The following is a 19069-nucleotide window of genomic DNA, read 5'->3' on the forward strand; positions in this document are numbered from 1 at the left end:
ATTCCTGCATGTTAAGTCAGCGTGAAGAAAACACAGTGTGGGATCAAGATTTTTTTCTATTTAATTGTTTGCATCTTTTCCTAAGATACATTATTTAATCAACAATTAGGCCTAATATTGACAACAGGTTTTACTTTGGAAGCAGAATTCCAGTCAGTGTATTTTAAGAGTCATGATGGTTGAGGTCAGAGCTTAAAGGGACAGTTCACCTAAACTGAACATTCTGGCATTATATACCCTTAAGTTGTTCCAAACCTGTATGGGTTTCTTTCTTCGATTAAGAAAGAAAGAAAGAAAGAAAGAAAGAAAGAAAGAAAGAAAGAAAGAAAGAAAGAAAGAAAGAAAGAAAGAAAGAAAGAGAAAGAAAGAAAGAAATATCTTCTTTGGTGTGCAGCAGAAGACATTCATACCGGTTTGGAACGACATGAGGATTAGTAAATGGTGAAGAAATTTTACATTTGGAGTAGACTATCCCTTTAAAAAGGATAATAGCAGTGTTTGAAGCACAGCAATGAAAAACTAGATAGTAAAGTTTGAAGACAAACTTTAAGTTGGCTTGAAAAAGCCTAGCCAGAAAGTTTGTAAAAGTTTTAAAAGCTTGAAATTTGAAGGTTTTCAGTTTGAAGTAGTTTGAAATACATAAAATAGTTTTAAAGATTAAAGTTTGAATGTTTAAAGACAATACAGTCTATCAGAAGAACAGACACAGAACATTTGTTTTTAGGTGGTTTTGATAGTCTGTTTTACGAAAACCGTAAGCCGGATCAGTTAGAAAAGATATTGCATACCGAGTCAGACCAGTCTGAAGGTCTGACGCGAGTTTGGTGGTTATAGCTTTAAAGGTCTAGGAGGAGATACATTTTAAAATTTGGTCTCAGAAGAAGAAGAAGTAGTTTATATAGGATTTCAGTAAGTTGGCTTTTTCAAGCCAACTTAACAAAAGTAGCGACGGACCTTTTCTTCCATTGACATATCTGAGTGTAATGGCTTATTGAGAAAGAAAATTGGATTTGGCACTCCAAAAATTAAAGGTAAAAAAAAAAAAAAAATGCATGGATGAATCGTTAACAGAAGGGTCTATATCTGTTTGGAAAATAGAATAGGGGGAATTTAGATTTATGCCAAAAAAAACAACCAAAACAAATTCATACTGAATCAAACACACATATTATAATAAAGGTATAGGCATAGATCATAACATAAAAGTATATCTTATTTTTTACGCATACACATCATCTCGAATGCATATGACTTTCAAGGCTTGTGTAAATTCAGAATTTGAGCAAACTAAAAAAAAAAAGCACCATTACCCACTGGAACTTGAACTGAAATAAGAAATAGAGGTCTGTCAAGCCAACGTTGACATTTTATCTCTACTGTGTTTTTGTTTTTCTAAGAATTTTAATTCATTTTAATTCAGGTTTGAATTTCAGTTCTAGTTCCTGTTTACTATATAAAATCATATTCAGGAACTGAACTAAAATTTACAAAGCATCATGAGAAAAAAAATCTTCAAAAGGTCAATAATAACCATTTCTTTCTTTGGACCAGTCTGGTTTTAATCTGGTCTGATTCTAATCTTTATCTGGTTATCCGTACAAACTAACACAGGCAGCAACAAAACACTTCAACAACTTGAGTCCTTTCTGATGTTACTCTTAAAAGCAAACAAAAAGAAATGGTCAGTTTTACCTGTGCATTACAACGCAAGGTCAACACAACACATTAAGTCTCTCTCAAAGTTTTCGAGAGGTTACATTCTCACAACCTTAGAGAGCAAATATTTGTGTGAATTTCAGTCGATATGAGGTGTGAAGGTAAAGAGGTTTCTTCTGTAATGCTTGCATCAGGGCTGAAAGCAGCAGTTTCCTTTGTATTTCAGCAGATAAAACTCAGCCTGAAAACACAAAAGCCACAGTGCAGCGATCTCCACAGGCTCCACAGTTTTATTTTTTATTTTTTTTGTAGCATGTGGGCTCAGCAAAAGTACATGAACTTAGGTGCTCACTGTGAGAGCACTATACTTTTAGATGTTAATATTTATGCAAAAATGCCAGCAAAAACAATCAGACATAATACATTCCAGCAAAAGCACATTCTCACATGTAACCCAAGTGAGCAGCTGCTTGTGGGTGTTAAGCCACTGGGTTTTTTGGCAGACTATTGGGGCAAATATGTTCTGAAGACTGTGGCAGCTGTTGCTGACTTTATGATTGGCCTCTAGTTTGTGTCAAAAACAGTCAATGTTGGCAGCAAATGTCAACATGGCAACCGATTCCACTGTCAGGGGTATCTCATAAAACTGGTGCAGTGTGACTGATGGCCAGCAGGGGGTGAGAGCGTTCCCGGTGGCACCATATGTGCTACAATCAGTCACATGTCATAACGCATCTGCATAGACTAGACTACCCATCCAAATTATGTTCAGACGTGCAACACTTAGATTTAATCACTAAATACAGCAGATGACAGAATTACTGTCGACAGGAACCAGGCCAAGAAATGTAATATAACTGAACACAATAAGCGAGAGCTCTTTGTGGCGTCGGAGCTATTTTTCTAATGCTCATGTCTAACGTTTTAATTCTTCTGTTTGATGGCGTTCTGGATTGTTTTGCAAGATTTTTTTTTTTTTTGTGCCTCCATAGCTTTATAGGAGATTGTGCTGTCATATACTGAATGCTGGGTTTGATCGATTTGCTTGTTTGATTGATTTACATACAAGTGCTTTTACAGCCAGGAATGTTTTATTGCTCAGTGGTTGATCTTTCATAGTTTGAAAGACTTTATGGAGGTCTCAGCTGTTTCATTAAAACATCAACTTTGTCTGCTTTTGATAAAATTCATTAAGATAAATAAAAAATTAACACAAATGAGAGATGTTTGGACAGAGAACGAGTATAGAGAGCTATAAAATTGAAATCGTTGCACTGGAAGAATTTGACAAGAAATACTGGAGTATTTCAAAATCTGAGTACAGTTTGACACATAATTTTGAAACTCTAGAAGAGAAAAATGTGGGATTAATGAGGTGTTTTTTTGACGATTAAAAAACTGAGACGTAGGTCACTTGTGTCTCTCTATTTAAATGCATTGCTGTCTAGAAGAAACATCTCAGATATTGAAGAGTTTCTATTTCCTGTGGGAGTTCTAACTCTACCGGTTTGGAATGTAAGACTGCAGCTGAAGTTAATTTATCTTTGCAAGTCTAGTTATTAACTCAAGATAAGAGCAACATTTTGGCATAGCTATACAATTAAAATGGATGGCAAAGTATTAATTTGATGAGAGTATCTTTGACTTTTGATTGCAGAATTTGGTATCTTGGTAAATCTGAGCACAGTTCAATACATTGTTATCTATTATGAAACGTTAGAATAAAAACATTATTGGGGTGTTTTTTTTGGGGGGGGGTTTTAAGTGGAGAAAAAAAAAATGGAAGCGAAACAATTTAATCTCCATTTGCTCAGTATTTAATCTCATTGCTGTCTAGAAGGAGTAATTGGAATATTAAAGAGATCTCATTTGTAACTTGTATGTCGTATGGGAGTTCAAACTCTATTGGTTTGAAATGTAGAACTGCAATTGAAGTGAATTTCTCTTTGCAAGTCTAGTTACTAACTCAAGCTAAACGAGACGTTTTGACATAGCTATAAAACACTGTATAACACAGTATTAATTTGATGAGAAATATTGGAATTCATATTGATGTCTTTGACTTTTGATTGCAGAATTTATCATCTTGGCAAATCTGAGCACAGTTTGAGGTTTTATTTATATCTATTCTGAAACTCTAGAGGAGAAGCGTGGGATTATTGGGCTGTAGAAAAAAACTTGGAAGTTTGCTTTCTATTTAATCTCATTAATGTCTAGAAAGAAAATTGAAATATTAAAGAGACCTCATTTGTAACTTGTATTTCCTTTTGGGAGTTCAAACTCTATTGGTTTTAAATGTAAGACTGCAGCTGAAGTATATTTATCTTTGTAAGTCTAAGTATGGGGTAGAAGCCAAGAAAGACATTTGGATCTGATATTAAGTGTCCAGAATAGAGTTTTTACTCCTTTTTTTAACAAGTAATTGGTATGTCCTAATAATGTGATATGAAAAAAAAATGATTTGTGATATAATTATATGACTATCATTGTTGCTAAGAAATGGTGGATCTGTCCTTGCATGAATCAGTATTTTTCATTAAACTCTAATCCTCAATCACTGGCTGATCCAAGATTATGAACACGGATTTATAAAGTTTCATCCATGCCAAAAAGCGTATGCATTCTCACTGATTCAATAGTAGTAGAAAGATGGGCATAAAACAGAATAATGCATTCTCATGAATCTTTAACTGCTGAGTACTCCATCAAACATCAAGGCACAATGGCTCAGACTCACTTCCAGAGATCCCAAATTGAATGGCAGAGCAACGTTAGGATTCCATCCTCAAACAGAGTCTGCCAACCTCAATAAGCAAAACCTAGCAAACCTAGGGCAGAATCAATGGCTGCTCCCCTAGTGCTCTGAGAATCTCTAAACACTTTCAAGACTCTACTGAGTAAGAGGCCTATCTATAGCCCCCACGATGTCTTCATTATTATCTGACCATGAATGTCTCTCACGACAGGATGAAGCTTCTTTCCCAGGGGTGTTTTTTTTTTTTCCCCCGACAGCCTCTGATCGCTTGGCTGACTCTCTCTAGAGCACAATGACGGACATTCAGAGCACCACTTCACATAACGGCGAACAATGGCTGCGCAAGCCTCCACACCTGTAAACCGCCCCACACCGCTCTCACTTTGTGCTTGACACTCAGCGTGGTCAGTGTAAGCAATTACATGTCACTTCGGGACAACTGCTTTGGGGCCCTCACTGACCTCAGGCGCTGTGCTTTCTGCAGTCTACTTGGAAGTTATGGTCTTTGAAACCTCCAAACGGCAGGAAAATACTTCACAATAAAAGTATTCTACACATTGGTATTTTTAAAAGACACAGACCAAAAATGACCATTATTTATAAAGATATTTGATAACGTTCTACATTTCATGCATGGTTGATATTGTGTAATGTAAGATCTACAAGGTGTCACAACAAAAAATCGCAGTATGGTACACATTGGTGTTCCTTGGATATTTTTAAAAGCGTTGGAGGCAGAAAGCAAGTTTTTGTTGCGAGACCTTTTAGATATTTTAGATAAACTATTACATAACATTAACCAAGCTTGGAAAGTAGAGTTTTAAACATATCAAAAGTCTTAAACTTTTAAAAATGGCCATTTAGGTCTGTACTACTGTACTTCATAGGTCTTGATGTTCTTCATAGATCTCAACTGAATCTATCAATCAAACCCATAAAACTCAAGACCATAAATCTTATTTTAATCCACTTATTTTAAGTAAAACAATGTGGACTATTTCAACAGCATGATGGGAATTTAAATAATTACAAATGTATTGTTTTTTGTCAAGCTCGACCATTCAACCCTGTTGCTGAAGTTTTTGAGAAAAAAAGCAATTATATATTGATTGTTTGATTGATTTGATTGATTGATTGATTTTATTTTAAATACCATAAATTTCCAAATGTTTGATTTTTTTATTCTTTATTCAAAATGTCACTAATCTGCAGATCCTTTTAAGACAACATTTAGAGAAAAGTGGCATAAAAATGAGAAATACGTGTGACAATAAGGAGAAAGACGTTGCATGTTAGAGAGAAATGAGTTTTATTCCCATAACTGTAGTTGCCCTTTGGGCCTGTTTTCCATTGCCTTAATGCAGCAGTCAGATACAATTCTGTGTTACATAACACAAACACACAATGAGGACAAGAAAAGGTTCAAAATGCAATTTCCCTTTTATGGATCAGAGCCTCAGATACTGTACACTGCAGAGAAAAGGAATGGTCATTTTCGGTCATTCTCTGCTATAATACAGGGAGTGTCTCACCAAGTAGCCAACCAGAACCTCTGAAATCTCTTTTTTCTTAAAAAAACAAACAAACAAACAAAAAAAACAATCATTTTCATCTTTAATTTTAATATATATTCACGCACACTTGTTCAAGTAGTAAATTGCACTCGATTAGTCGCAAACAAAATAACTATTTTCTGTTAAACATACTGTACCTGCAAACTGTTCCTCCCTTCACAAAATAATCTTTTCTCTCTTTCACTTAAGGAGGGGGAAGAAAGGATAAAGTCCAGTTACATACAGAGTTGTACTGTACAGAGTTGAAATGATTCTGTCATCATGGCGAAAGTTGGGGCAAGGGTTTGTTACAGCAATTCTTATTAATCACCTTGTTCAAGACCTAGCTCCATGAGGGATGGAAAAATCGATCCAGTTCTCCAGATCCAGACCATTCCATTTCCCTCAAAATGTACAGCTAAGCATACAGAAGGAAATTCAATTAGCCCCTGCAGGACGGGTAACCTTCCAGTAACACTTCCAGCATGGAAGGTAAAGCAATGCATGCTGGAAGATTCAATTAAACTTGGAAACGCATTGCTGCGAGAGGGAATGCAGGATATATTGATACATCATTCAGACTCAACTTTTTCCATTTAAACTTTAAGGTATGATCCTTTCTTTGATTAAATTGCTGATGATCATGCCCAAGGAGCTAGATTATGGAACACCTGTGCTTCAGGTTTGAAGACATGAGATATTAAAGAGACCTTTTTTTTATGAGATGTCCTGTCTTATATGCCAGATAAAGGACATCCCACAAGGGTCACTGACTCATTTCTGATGCTTATCTCTTATTTTACCATGCATTAAAGGTATACAATGACCTCTCCTATAATGATCATCATGTGGTGCAACATGCATAGTTACATTACCGTACATGTATAGTATAGTTAGATACAATATATAGAGTATACAGTTGTGCTCATACATATACATACCCCTTGCAGAATGTGCAAAATGTTAATAACTGAAACAAAATAAGAGGGATCATGAAAATGACATGCTATTTTTTATTTAGTACTATCCTGAATAAGCTATTTCACATAACAGATGTTTACATATACTCCACAAGACAAAATAATAGCTGAATTTATAAAAATGATCCCATTCAAAAGTTTACATACCCTTGAATCTTAATACTACGTGTCATTTCCTGGATGATCCACGACTTTCACCTGCCTGCCGTTCTTCAAAAAAATCCTCCAGCTCCTGCACATTCTTTGGTTTTTCCAGCATTTTCTGCATATGTGAACCCTTTCAAAAAGTGACTGTATGATTTTGATATCCATATTTTCACATTGAGGACAACTGAGGGACTAATACACAACTATTACAAAAGGTGAAAACATTTACTGGTGCTAGTGATGTGTAAATACTTCTCATTTTGTTTGTTGATGATATTTTTTTCATTTAGTACTGGACAGCTACATACATGTTTCCAAGAAGACAAAACAAGTACAATTTACCCTGAACATCCAATTTAAAAAAAAGTTTACACCCCCCGAATTTAATATCTCCAGTCTTTTTCTAGACAGAAATGAGGATGCATGTAGAGCAAATTGAGGCTTTTGCTAAGACTTTACTAGTTACCAACTTATCAAAGTAAAAAGTCATATGACAAAGTTTGAAAGCGTTTAGATTTCTGTATGAACTGCATGTCAGCAGTAGTTTCAAACAGTCACCATTTATTTCTTTAAGGCATTTTAGGAGAAACATCTGAGGTTCTTAAATAAAATATAACAGAGAACTCCATAAAGTCTTCTCAGGCATAAAAGAGCAACCTCTGAGCAATAAAATATTCTTCTGGGAAGACACATCGCACTTAACTTTTCTAATCAGCGCATAACCTGAGTCTTTAGTGTCAGTCACCGAGAGAGAGATACATAAAGTTCACAGCAGCAGGAATGACACCGCAATCACTTTGCTAGCTGATCCTTTAAGGCCAAACCCCAGGGACTCGATATTATTCTTTAGTTGTTGTGATAGCGTGTGGTAAAGGCCATTGAATTATGTTGGAGTTAAATAATGGCCTATCAGTGCAACTGCATTAGAGACAACAGGCTCTTTTCTGCTGTAAGAGCAGCAGGTCTGCCCAGAGCTGTGATCAATAGTTTTGTAATGCACTATAAACTTTCAACAGGCGACCGAGCTGGCAGGCCAGAGCAGCGGTCCCCCACCCATCTCTAAAAGCATGACAGCCTGTTTGTGGATCATAAAAGAAGAATCACAGGGGCAGCATTTGACAGCCTTTCTGCTATGATTGCTCAGTTAAGGTGCTCTGTGAGCAAACTAATTGAAAATTCTATTTGTTTTGACATTTGTGGCCACGAGACAACAATAGAAAGTCCATTTAGGGGGATCACAGTTGAGTTACATGAGAGGATCTGATGAACTTTAATGGCATTTCGGGAAAACACTTTGCAATTCTTCCACATTTTTTAAAGTTCAATAAGACTTTTATGGTTTGACGTGAATAAATATTATTTTGTTCTATTGTGTGTAGTAGGGTCCTATAAAATCTGCTTTATATATATATATATATATATATATATATAACAATTGAATAATTGATTAAAATTGTAACAATAACAATACCCTATGGAATTTATTTATTACCTATTTAAAAATCCTGTGTTGTCTGTTTTAATTTAATAATTTATTTAAAAATATATTAAAAATGGTGGTAAGGAATGAACGGAACATTAACCATTTGTTTAGTATTTTAAAATGCAATCAAATTAAATTTAAATTATTATTATTTATTTGTTTACAGTGACTTTGAGTGGTATTCCTTTAAAGAAAGAAAGAAAGAAAGAAAGAAAGAAAGAAAGAAAAAATGTTTAAATAACCTGTATTGTTATTATTACTTTGATAAGGATATTTTACTGTACAATAGTTATTTCAGTCATAATTCAAGTTAAACCAAACTTTTATTTTGGCAGCATGTAATGAAAACTTTTGAGTTTCTGTGTATCTGACAATACTTTCATCAAATGAGATGGCGAGATGCTAATACAATGACTCAGACCAGCTCTGGAGATGATACGTTGATTGAGAATTTATTTATTTTTGGTTAATATTCACAGTATTAAGTTAATATTGCTGTATTAAGTGTATAGCTCTACTTCTGATTTATTTGTCTAAATTCTACGACTCTGTTTTTCCATGATTCCATTTGCATTTTCCATGTGGAATCATAGGGTCACAAACTTTAACAATATTCCCAATCTGCTCAAGCTAAATGTAAGCCCCCCGAAAGCTTTCCAAATAAGCAAAAATATTTGAAACTCACCTAAGTAACCAAATATTTGTTTTCTTAAAAATCACTGCATTTAAGAAAAATATAGAAATGCCACTTCTGTCCTGTCTCAGAAAGTGAAAAATTGTCATTGATTTTCAGTGAGAGCAGAGAATCCACCCACATATAGACCTGTAGCGTCCCTGTCAGCAGAGTGATGTCTCTGCCCCTCCTGGATACGACCTTGATGATTAGTGATGCAGCCTCCTCCTGGGTGGCAGACAACCTCCATCACCTGTCAAAGGCGCTAATGCAGCCCCCCTGAGAAGCTCCATGGCCTCAGATCCTTAACGTTTTGTCATGTAAGGTCCTTTGTAAGTTAACATTCAGAGGTACATACATTATATACAGTGTTCATGGTTACATTCTTGTTATATTCTAGTGCATGTCATGTGACGAAATTATATGACCCACAATATCTTCGCTCAGGATGGTCTGAGCTACTCGGAATAAAACTGATCACTAGTGCATATATACTGTAGTAAGTCAGAATTGTGAGGTACAAGTTGCAATTGCTTTTATTATTTTATTTTATTTAGTGGCAGAAACATGCTTCCATACTACATAGTTTATGTTTACATTGAAACATTATTCTAAAATAATAATGGCACCTTAGGGTCATGTAAATACCATGGTATGTACTATTCATAAAGCACTTGTACTGTAGAAAATCACTGTTTAATACCACCATGGTACTGCAATGGTGCTTGTATGTTACTGCTAGTGGTTGCACTTTATTTTAAAGTATGTATACTTACAGTGTAAGAAAGTTCTGGTAATGCCTAGTAACTGCATGGGGTAGGGTTAGGTTTAGGGGTAGGTTCAGTGTTAGTTATTGTACAGTCGTGGCCTAATGGTTAGAGAGTCAGACTTGTAACCCAATGGTTGAGAGTTCGAGTCTCAGGCCCGGCAGAGATTGTAGGTGGGGAAGCCCCTGACAGGACCACGACTGAGGTGCACTTGAGCAAGGCACCAAACCCCCAACTGCTGCACCGCAGCATAAATGGCTGCCCACTGCTCTGGGTATGTGTTCACTGCTGTGTGTGTACACTTAGGATTGGTTAAATGCAGAGCACAAATTCCGAGTATGGGTAACCATACTTGGCCACATGTCACGTCACTTTTTTAATTACTATAATAAGTACATAGTATGTACATGATGAACAGGACTGTAAAAAAAAAGTTCTACCATTAGACTCGTACTTTGTCTTGTTCCACAGGTTCCGTTTTTGTATTCAAGTATAAGCAACCCAGGGAACTTCAACACAATATTAACAGTTTATTAAAAGATAAACATTCCTCTAACGGTACTTTCATGTACCACACACAGTGTGCCAAACCTGAATGTGAGATCCAGCTTCCAGACACCACATGATATATCAGTTTCTCACTCTGCAGATGTGAACCTGTGCTCTGTATCTTATATCATGCTGAGAAGAATCAGATTTCATCATGGTTGGATCAAGGGAGGAAGTCTGGTATATTAATGCATGATGGTCACAGCAGGCTCCTTCCCCTTCAGAGCGATACAGGCCTCAGTGCTGGTCACAGTTCTCCGAGGGGAGCAAGGGCTGGGCCATGCAGATTTACATTTGTTTATCATTTGAACTTTCTGCATCATTAATTCTGCCGTCATTCTCCAACCCAACTCACTGCATGGAATTCACCACTTGTTAGCAATGTGTTCCTGTTTGTGACCACTTCAAGTTGTAATTGATTATTGATGATATCATATGGTTTGAAATAAACAGTATTTTCTGTTTAGTAATATATCTGTTATTACGAGCGCAATGAGATAATCATAGGCAACCAGTTTCTTTTTTTTTTTTTTTTTTTATGAATAACATATTCGCCCTTTTTCCAAAACCTAGTGAGTGGCCATGCTTGATACTGTCTACACAGGCAGCTGATTTCTAAAGTATTATCCTTACTGAAATGGCAACATTCTCATGAGTATTCATGTGCATTTCTAGCACACATGCATTTGCCTAAAGAGACATTTCAAATAAATACATTAATAAATAAATAAAAAATTCTGTCATCAAAATCATATATTTTGAAGAATGTTAATAATCAAACAGCTGACAGTAGCCATTGACTTCTCGAGGTACAGTTTAAGTATGAACAACTTTTACAGTTGTGCAAATATTAACAATTTGGTTACATATTGGTTGATTTTATTGTATGTATAATAAATTAGATTATATTTTCAATACCATCCATTAAAAGCAGTTGACTCATTTACTTAATTTTAAATTATGCATTTAATTTTGTTCTGTGTGACTTCTGGTGCCAGCATGCTTCAAAGGATTATATAGTCATAAACAAGACTACACTTTAATATCTTAAAATAAATTAAATTTCTGTAATGATTTTAGACCATAAAATACACTACAGATGCACCATAAATAATTATAAATGTCAGGGGCTTCTGCAAGATTTCATATGAGGGCACGCACAGAGGGGAGGGTTTTTTATTTTTATTCAACATATGCTCATGTATTACAAAAAAAAAAAATCACTTCAATGTGAGCAAAGGCTGAGCAAAATGAAGACGTGTCTAGACAGCTTTTAAAACTGACACTAAAACAAATATGAATTGATTCAGACAGTGTAAACATGTTTGCCCAGTTCTTTGAAAAGAATGAATTTACTCAAAATAATGATTTTTTTTCATAATTAATGATATGGCTGGTTCAGTCGACAGAAATATGGGACACACATAATAACTGCTGAAATTTTTTGCAGGGAAGTCATATTTTTTCACAGTGATGAGCCATTAACAGATAAAATTTTACTCTGTACCCCACACTAAACTATTGCATGCTGCCAGTGAGAATGTCATTTAAATACTATGTTTAACCATTTTGTAATACATTATTATGATTACACTTGTGTATCTGTTACGTTTTTCATATATAAATGCATCATTATTCATTCATTCATTATATCCTCACACATTATATGTACACATATTTGTATTGCTTTGACATTCTCTGTAGACCCCTGTAGTTCTCTCACACCTCAATTATGTACAATGCCTGCATGCTATTGGTCAAAAAGTAAATTTTTGTATCTATGAAAGCTACATACAAATACCTATTTATAAGCAATAAATGCTGATGGAAGTTTAAGACTGATTCAAAAAATTCTCTATGAATCGCACAAATAGTTTTGCGAGACTACCAACAATTAATGAATTAGTTTAATGTTAGCTAAAGTTATTCCTTTCACCTTGTCAACTATCTTAAATTTTATACTTACCTCATCACAATGCATTCTGAGATTGACATTAGCACAAAGTATTCATGCTAATCTTCCTTAAAATGGGACCAAAAGATGGCATAGTTATGTTTCCATCTGCATCCCATCTAGTGTGCATTAAAAAGCTGTCTAGGGTGGCAGCTAACAAGGTTATGGAATGCTATTGTACATCTTAAGGCTCTGTGTCAGTTCATGTTAAGAATTGGCACTACATGCATGCAAACATCTTGAATTATCAGGCACACTTCCTTGTCAGTATATCTCATGCAGAGCATGTACCTTTGGTGTGAAAATGAGAGGGGAAAGGCATTTCATTTGCTATGTGAAGAGCTCTGTCAGCCTACAGCTGGGTATTTTCCATCTTGGCCTTTTACCCTTGTGTTAAGATCTTTCAAAAGTTCAAAGTGGCAAGACTCCGCTGTAACATGTTAGTCACACATTGCAGTATGAGTCGCGCATTAAAATGAGAGGCCCTGAAATTAGCTTGGCCCACCTGGACCAGACCTCGTCCAACTGACTAACAGTCTGTCACCATGACTGGCATGCTAGTAGTCTTAAATGGAAACAGGTTCAGCTACTGATCGTCTCACTAGCGTATTCTCGTTTTTTGTCCAAATTTTCTTGAAAATCTTAAAAAAAGGCAAATTTGCTCACCTTCAGGTCATCCAAGATGTAGATGAGTTTGTTTCTTCATCAAAACAGATTTGGAGAAATTTAGCATTATATCAGTTGCTCACCAATGTATCCTCACAGTAAATGGGTGCCATCAGAATGAGAGTCCAAACAGCTGATAAAAACATCTCAATAATCCACAAGTAATACACACAACTCCAGTTCATCAATTAACATATTTTGAAGTAAAAAGCTGTGTGTTTGCAATAAACAAATACAGAGGTTTGAAAAAGTGTTGGCCCCCTTCCTGATTTTTTTTTTTTTTGCATGTTTGTCAGACATTAATGTTTCAGATCATCAAACTAATTTAAATATTAATCAAAGATAACACAAGTAAACACAACATGCAGTTTTTGAATGAAGTTTTTTATTATGAAGGGAAAACAAAATCCAAACCCACATGGCCCTGTGTGAAAATTTGCTTACTCCCTAAACTTAATAACTGGTTGGGTCACCCTTAGCAGCAAAAACTGCAATGAGTCTGTTACAGCGCTGTGGAGGAATTTTGACCAACTCATCAGAATTGTTGTAATTGTGGCAGAATTGTTGTAATTCAGCCACATTGGAGGGTTTTCGAGCATGAACTGCCTTTTTAAGGTCATGCCACAGCATCTCAATAGGATTCAGGTCAGGACTTTGACTAGGCCACTCCAAAGTCCACCTCTGAATGGCAGATTTGCTGGTGTGTTTTGGATCATTGTCCTGCTGCAGAACCCTGCTTCAGCTTGAGGTCATGAACAGATGGCCTGACATTGTCCTTCAGGATTTTTTGGTAGACAGCTGAATTCATGGCTCCATTTATCACAGCAAGTCTTCCAGGTCCTGAAGCAGCAAAACAGACCCAGACCATCACACTACCACCACCATATTTTACTGTTGGTGTGATGTTCTTTTTCTGAAATGCTGTGTTACTTTTAAGCCAGATGTAATGGGACACACACCTTCCAAAAAGTTCAACTTTTGTCTCGTCAGTCCACAGAGTATTTTCCCAAAAGTCTTGGGAATCATCAAGATGTTTTCTGGCGAAACTGAGACGAGCCTTTATGTTCTTTTTGCTCAGCAGCAGTTTTCATCGTGGAACTCTGCCATGCAGGCCATTTTTGCCCAGTCTCTTTCTTATGGTGGAGTCATGAACACTGTCCTTAACTGAGGCAAGTGAGGCCTGCAGTTTGTTAGATGTTGTTGTGGGGTCTTTTGTGACCTCTTGGATGAGTCGTCGCTGCGCTCTTGGGGTAAATTTGATTGGCCGGCCACTCCTGGGAAGGTTCACCACTGTTCCATGTTTTCGCCATTTGTGGATAATGGCTCTCACTGTGGTTCGCTGGAGTCCCAAAGCTTTAGAAATGGCTTTATAACCTTTTCCAGAATGATAGATCTCAATTACTTTCTTTCTCATTTGTTCCTGAATTTCTTTGGATCTCAACATAATGTGTAGCTTTTGAGAATCTTTTGGTCTACTGCACTTTGTCAGGCAGGTCCTATTTAAGTGATTTCTTGATTGCGAACAGTTGTGGCAGTAATCAGGCCTAGGTGTGGCTAGAGAAACTGAACTCAGGAGTGATAAACCACAGTTATGTTTTAACAGGGCGGGGGGGGGGGGGGGGGTTGGCAAACACTTTTTCATACAGGGCCATGTGGGTTTGGATTTTGTCTTCTCTTCATAAAAAAACCCTTCATTTAAAAACTGCATGTTGTGTTTACTTGTGTTATCTTTGATTAATATTTAAATTAGTTTGATGATCTGAAACATTAAAGTGTGACAAACATGCAAAAAAAATACAAAATCAGGAAGGGGGCCAACACTTTTTCACACCACTGTACATCCTTAAGACATTTACAAGCAAAAATAGTCCAAAACAGTTCTAAATATATCTTGGTGAATTGTGATGTGAGAGGACTCGTGGACTCTCATTCTGATGGCACCCATCCACTGCAGAGAATCCATTGATGAGCATGTGATGTACTGCAAAATTTAATTAAACCTGTTCCAAAGAAAGAACAAACTCATCTACATCTTGGATGGCAATGAGGGTGAGTAGATTTAAAGAAAATTTTAAATTTTGAATAAACTATTATAAGCAGCACTTCTACTATTTTATTTTATTTATTTAGTCATTTAGCAGACACTTTTATCCAAAGCGACTTACAAATGAGGACATAAGAAGCAATCAAAACCAACAAAAGAGCAACAACGTGCAAGTGCTATTACAAGTCTTGGTTAGCCTAACGCAGTACAGATAATTATTATTTTTTGAATAAAAAGACATATAGATCAAATAAAATTAGAATAGAGAGTGCTCGAGTTAGAGGGTCAAGTAAAGATGGAACAGATGAGTTTATAGCCGTTTCTTGAAGATGAGTAAGGATTTGTCTGCTCGAATTGAGTTGGGCAGGTCATTCCACCAGATGGGAACAGTTAATGAAAAAGTCTGTGAAAGTGTTTTTGTGCATCTTTGGGATGGCACAATAATGCGTCGTTCACTTGAAGAACGCAAGCTTCTAGAGGGCACATAAGTCTAAAGTAAGGAATTTAGGTAAAGAGGTGCAGAGCCAATGGTGGTTCTGTAGGCAAACATTAATGCCTTGAATTTAATGCGAGCAGCTATTGGTAGCCAGTGCAATTTGATGAACAGAGACGTGACGTGTGTTCTTTTCGGCTCATTAAAGATTAATCTTGCAGCGGCATTTTGGATTAATTTTAGAGGTTTAATAGAATTGGCTGGAAGACTTGCCAAAAGAGCATTGCAATTCATTACTGTACCATCTGGAACAGCTGAGGAAATTCAGGGTCTCACCAGCAATCCTGAAAACTTTCTATTAAGGGACCATAGAAAGTGTATTGACTCAGTGCATCTCAGTGTGGTATGGAAACAGCTCCAATCAGGACTGCAAAGCACTACAGAGAGTTGTGCTCTTAGCTGAGCGCATCTCAGGGTCTGCTCTCCCCTCTCTGCAGGACATCTACCTCAAACGCTGCAAAAGTAGAGCTGTTAAAATCATCAAGGACTCAAATCACCCTGGTAACCGACTATTCACTTTGCTTCCATCTGGTAAGCGCTTCCGTAGCCTGATGGCAAAGACTGAGAGACTTAGAAGGAGCTTCTTCCCCCAGGCCACCAGGCTCCTAAACTCTAACTCTGTGTCATAACATCACATGACTCCATGTAAATATCACCATATCAATAAGCTATTCATAATTTTTTCTACCTCATATTGCTGCTATTTAAATACCCTGTACAACTTTTTGCACATTCCTCTTTATTACTATCTAAGTCAACAACATACTGACCTGCACATTTATATTTATATTTTTTATATTTCATTTTATTTTTTCTACTTTTCTTTTTCTTAATATTTGTATACTTTATAATTGCACTGTCCTTGGAGCGGACCTGACCTACATTTCACTGCTGGTTATACTCTGTATAATTGTGTATGTGACAAATAAAAATCTTGAATCTTGAATCTTGAATCAATAGTCAAGTCTGGACAGAACAAGAGCCTGAACAAGGAGTTGTGTTGCATGTTCCTAGAGAAAGGGCCTGATCTTCTTAATATTGTATAATGCAAATCTGCAGGACCAGGCAGTTTAACAATGTGGTCTGAGAAATTCAGCTTATCATCAATCACAACTCCAAGGTTTCTGGCTGTTTTTGAAGGAGTTATGGTAGCTGAGCCTAATTGGAAGGTGAGATTGTGATGAAGTAATGGGTTAGCTGAAACTACAAGCAGTTCTGTCTTAGCTAGGTTGAGTTGAAGGTGATGGTCCATAATCCAGCAAGAAATGTCTGTTAGACATGCTGAGATGCGAGCAGCGTCGGATCATCAGGATGGAATGAGAGGTAGAGTTGAGTGTCATCAGCATAGCAGTGATATGAAAAGCCATGTTTCTGAATGACAGAACCTAGTGATGCCATGTAGACAGAAACGAGAAGTGGTCCAAGAACTGAGCCCTGAGGCACCCCAGTAGCTAGATGTTGCGACTTGGATACCTAACCTCTCCCAGATACTTTGAAGGACCTATCAGAGAGGAAAGACTCAAACCACAGGAGTGCGGTTCCTGAGATGCCCTTTCTCAATAGGGTTGACAAGAGGATCTGATGGTTGACCATATCAAATGCAGCAGACAGATCCAGCAAGATAAGTAATGAAGACTTGGAAGCCGCTCTTGCAAGTCTTAGGGCTTCAATAAAAGAAAGCAATGCAGTTTCAGTCGAATGTCCACTTCTGAAGCCAGATTGGTTACTGTCCAGGAGGTTGTTCTGTGTGAGAAAGACAGAGACTTGGTTGAACACAACTCGTTCAAATGTTTTTGCAATGAAAGGAAGAAGGGAAACCTGTCTATAGTTCCCTAAAAGAGTTGGGTTAAGAGTGTTTTTTTTATGAAGAGAAGTTATACGAGCCTGTTTAAATGCTGAGGGAAAAATTCCAGTGTGAAGGGATGTGTTAACGATGTGAGTGAGTGCAGGTACAACTGCAGGAGAAATGGCTTGAAGGAGATGAGATGGAATAGGATCAAGCGGACAGGTAGTAGGATGACTGGAAAGGATGAGTTTAGAGACTTCTGCCTCGGAGAGTGGAGAAAAGGATGTGAACGAGTGTATGTTTGCTAGTAAGATGTGTTTGATAGATTGTGTGCAGTGAGGTTTGTAATTTTATTAATGAAGAATGTGGCAAAGTCGTCCGCTGTTAGCGGTGACGAAGGAGGGGGACAAAGGATGGAGGAAAATGTTTTAAAGAGCATACGAGAGTGGTCAGACTACTCCAAATTTGACATTCTTGTTGGAAATCATGGACTCCGTGTCCTCCAGGCTAAAGAGAAGGGAAACCTTCCAGCGTGTTATCAGCGTTCATTTCAAAAGCCAACATCTCTGATGGTATAGGGGTGCATAAGTGCTACGGTATGGGCAGCTTGCATGTTTTGGAAGGCACTATGAATGCTGAAAGGTATATAAAGGTTTTAGAGCAACACATGCTCCACTCCAGACGACATCTATTTCAGGGAAGAACTTGTGTATTTCAGCAGGACAATGCAAAACCACATATTGCAGCTATTACAACAGTATGGCTTTGCAGTCCAGATCTTTCACCTATAGAGAACCTTTGGCACATCATTAAACGAAAAATGTCAAAAAGACGACCACAAACTCTTCAGCAGCTGGAAACCTATATCAGGCAAGAATGGGACCAAATTCCAACACCAAAATTCCAGAAACTCATAACATTGATTCCTAGACATCTTCAAACTGTTTTGAAAAGAAGAGGAGATGCTACACCATGGTAAACATGTCCCCGTCCCAACTATTTTGAGACCTGTAGCAGGCATCAAATTTGAAATGAGCTCATTTTGTGAATAAAATTTTAAAATTTCTCAGTTTAAACATTTTTTTTAATGTTATCTATGTTCTATTGTGAATAAAATATTGGTTCATGTGATTTGAAATTCCCTTAGTTTTCATTTTAGTCTCAACATTTCCGGAATTCGGGCTGTTTATAGTTTCTATCCTCTGTTATATGACCTTCATTTTTCAGATGCATAAGTACAAATGCAAAATAAGAACAGACTGCACTCCTTTTCTGGCTCTCTTCAATTGATGCGCCATCAAATAGAAGGATGCATCTGAAAATGTACTAAATGTGTAGAGACACACACTCCCATTTGCATTAATGCGGTGCACATTAGACAAAACAGCTTTTTCAAAGCTTTTAATACTGCACTATGCGCATCTCAGACGGAAAATGCTCCCGCTGGCCTGAATTGTTTTCCGAAGGTTGGACCTGGTGTTCGTCTCTACTGCTTACCGCAAAACACTGAACCAATGGCTTCTCCATACCTCACTCCAGAGTTTCTGGGAACCTTTCAAGAGA

At 36.9% G+C, this 19069-nt stretch overlaps 1 protein-coding gene across 1 annotated transcript in view; it reads right to left on the reverse strand.

The window, feature by feature from the left end:
* Positions 1–19069, reverse strand: part of LOC306842974 (nectin 1b) — a 230716-nt gene that overhangs the window by 72470 nt on the left and 139177 nt on the right. The window lies entirely within an intron of this gene.

Source organism: Barbus barbus, assembly GCF_936440315.1.
Source record: "Barbus barbus genome assembly, chromosome: 23".
NCBI lineage: Eukaryota > Metazoa > Chordata > Actinopteri > Cypriniformes > Cyprinidae > Barbus > Barbus barbus.